The following is a 3,212-nucleotide window of genomic DNA, read 5'->3' on the forward strand; positions in this document are numbered from 1 at the left end:
AATAGTCAGCTTCATGCATATACCACCACTTTCTCACAAGCTTCTTTTGTCCTCAAACAATGTAAATTCTGAAGGGTAAGATAATTTTGGCACTCACCCCTTTGTCAGCCAACGTGATGTGTGCCCTACAGCTCACTCTCTCTTCTCACTAACTCATTCTTCAAGTTCAGTGTAGAAGAGAACATCGTGAAAATGCAAGTCCCCAAAGAGTGATGAATATTACTAACGTACCGTTAATTCCTCCTGTCTAGAAAATGATAGATGATCAGTATATATTGCTAAGTGAATGATAAGCATGTGTTTATCACTTTTCATATGTTCAAACAAAGAGCAGTCATATTTCAGAAATATATTTTAAACACTTGTTAAAATCAATACAGATAACTCTGTAAATTGCAGTGTAAAATTTCAATAGGGATTTGGTTGCTACGTTATAAGTAATACTCCAGTGTGTATAACTAGAGAGCAGAGAAGGAAAACTCTGATTCCAAAAAACCTCCGCTGCCTTGCGGCATACCTCTTCAGGGGAAAGGCTAAGGGAGTAAACCCCGACAGAAAATCCGGAGCCGGAGTCCCTAAGGCGGTTTGACCTTGTAGTCGACACCGGCAACTCCTGCGGCGCACCTGAAGCCAAGCTGTATTGACTCCGTCTTTCCCTTGGACCCTTCAGCTGCGAAGAGAGGGGGGGTCTGCTGCATGGGCAACAGCAGACCCTCCATATCACCCTGCCCAGGCTCTGTAGCTTCAGCTTCACTGGAGAGGACACTCCAGCGTCATCGCAAGATGTCGATTCAACACGGGAGGAGACAGATACCGTGTCACTCCTGAGTCGGACTGCACAGCCATTCTCGGCGGTGCAGATAGACTCTTAAGAAGCTACACCATCGTCTCTCGAGACGGACGGCTGCCGACGGATAACTAGAGAGACTTATAATTCTTTACTTCTGTACAACCTGAAGAGTTCATTTAGATTCAAGGTTGCAGATCTTTCTGCTGATAGATGCCACGAGAGTGTCAGAACACTTCAACAGAACTTTATCAAACCGAGTGGCAGATTGGTTTATCTAAAGTGAATTTTTTTCTCCTCCTCTACCTTTTAATTGTGGATCATTCTTAAGGTGTTTTATTATAATTGTTCAGAGCTGATGCTGCTTTATTGATTAACCTGCTGTGAAGTCTTGGAGAAAGTACAGCACACACCATGTGATATAGCCTTTTAAGATTATTGTTATGTTTGTAGTCAGATGGCTGCAGTTGTGATGGCTGCTACTGAAAAAGAACAAATGAAATGTTTTTAGGAAATTGTAATCACATTAGTCTTGACATTTCACTGCTCCCCCCCTGGGTAACTAATAGATTCCTTCCATTTCTAAAAGGAAACTTCTAATTAAATATATTGTTCTTTCTATTTTCTAAGGAAAAAAAACTTCTGATTTTATAAAGATCTAAGAGTTTTTCCTAGATTGGGCTGGTTGGTGCGTGCTACTGCAAAGCAACATGAGTGTGGATTCAGCTTCTCCCCAAAGCCTGCCCTGCCCCGAAGCATCTAATTCTAGGGAACTTTCACCAGTGCCTGAGATGTATGAGCCTGAAGAAAACTATGCATCCTTGCAAATATCATCTGCTGAGAGACTCCACACAGAGACTGTCTCTCCTCTTCCTTCCTCCATGGACCTGCTTATTCAGAACAGCCCTGATTCTTCCACTAGTCCTAACGTCATACTGCCCATTTCTTTAGAGAACAGTACAGGGAACGAGGAGAAAGGCCAGGTCAAGAAACAGAAGGTCAGAACCGTCTTCTCACAGACCCAGCTCTGTGTACTCAATGAGCGATTTCAGAGACAGAAATATCTCAGCCTCCAGCAGATGCAAGAACTTTCCAACATCCTGAACCTTAGCTACAAACAGATTAAGACCTGGTTCCAGAACCAGAGAATGAAATGTAAGAGGTGGCAGAAATACAGCTGGCCAAAAAATAGCAACCGTGTAACTCAGATGAGCTCAGCAACTACAGAGTACCTGGGCCTCTCTTCTTATCATCACCAGTGATGTATGGTGAATGCTTCTGGAAACCTTTCAATGTCGAGCAATCAGACCTGCAGTAACATATCTTGCAGAAACCATTCCTGGAGCAGCCCATCTTGGAACTACCATTCCTGGAATAGTCAGACTTGGTGCCCCCAAGCCTGGAATAACCAGGCTTGGAACAACCAGGGCTGGAACAATCAGTTCTATAGTTACGGAGAGGAATCCCTGCAGCCCCAGATCCAGTTCCAGCAAACTCCCATCAGTGATTTAGAGGCCACCTTGGAAACTGCTGGGGAAAGCTATGAGGCAATACTGCAAACCCCTAAGTATTACAGTACCCAGCAACCCATGGATTTATTCCAAGATTACTCCATGACTCCCAACTCCGCAAACATATAGCCATGAACATTCAGTGTGATCACGGGTGTATTCAATCTCAATTTGGGCAGTAGTTGTATCCAAGGATTTTTTTTTTTTCCTCCTAGGATTTTTCTATGTATCTCTACCTTGATATGCTGCTTCTCATTCTTTTTATGCCCATTTGGAGGAGTAGGGCTGAGATACGACGAATCTAATCAGAGATTTCTGTAGCTTTGCTGCTATCGACATATACAAGATGTCTGTGTCTATCGTCGTCGGCAGCCGTCCGTCTCGAGAGACGATGGTGTAGCTTCTTAAAAGTCTATCTGCACCGCCGAGAATGGCTGTGCAGTCCGAATCGGGAGTGACACGGTATCTGTCTCCTCCCGTGTTGAATCGACATCTTGCGATGACGCTGGAGTGTCCTCTCCAGTGAAGCTGAAGCTACAGAGCCTGGGCAGGGTGATATGGAGGGTCTGCTGTTGCCCATGCAGCAGACCCCCCCTCTCTTCGCAGCTGAAGGGTCCAAGGGAAAGACGGAGTCAATACAGCTTGGCTTCAGGTGCGCCGCAGGAGTTGCCGGTGTTGACTACAACGTCAAACCGCCTTAGGGACTCCGGCTCCGGATTTTCTGTCGGGGTTTACTCCCTTAGCCTTTCCCCTGAAGAGGTATGCCGCAAGGCAGCGGAGGTTTTTTGGAGTCAGAGTTTTCCTTCTCTGATGTGCCCTGACTGGAAGATCGAACCAGCGACACTTAGCTCGCAGGCCGACGCTCAATCCACTGAGCCAAACCAGCCAGGGGGATCTGTGTCTATAGATAATTA

At 45.4% G+C, this 3,212-nt stretch overlaps 1 pseudogene; it reads left to right on the top strand.

Annotated features, from left to right (window-relative positions):
* Positions 1-1,497: 1,497 nt before the first annotated feature.
* Positions 1,498-2,427, top strand: LOC150012183 (homeobox protein NANOG-like; annotated as a pseudogene).
* The last annotated feature ends 785 nt before the right edge of the window (positions 2,428-3,212 follow it).

The sequence above is a fragment of the Furipterus horrens genome, unplaced genomic scaffold (genome assembly GCF_987537825.1).
Source record: "Furipterus horrens unplaced genomic scaffold, mFurHor1.1.pri manual_scaffold_4, whole genome shotgun sequence".
Classification (NCBI taxonomy): Eukaryota; Metazoa; Chordata; class Mammalia; order Chiroptera; family Furipteridae; genus Furipterus; species Furipterus horrens.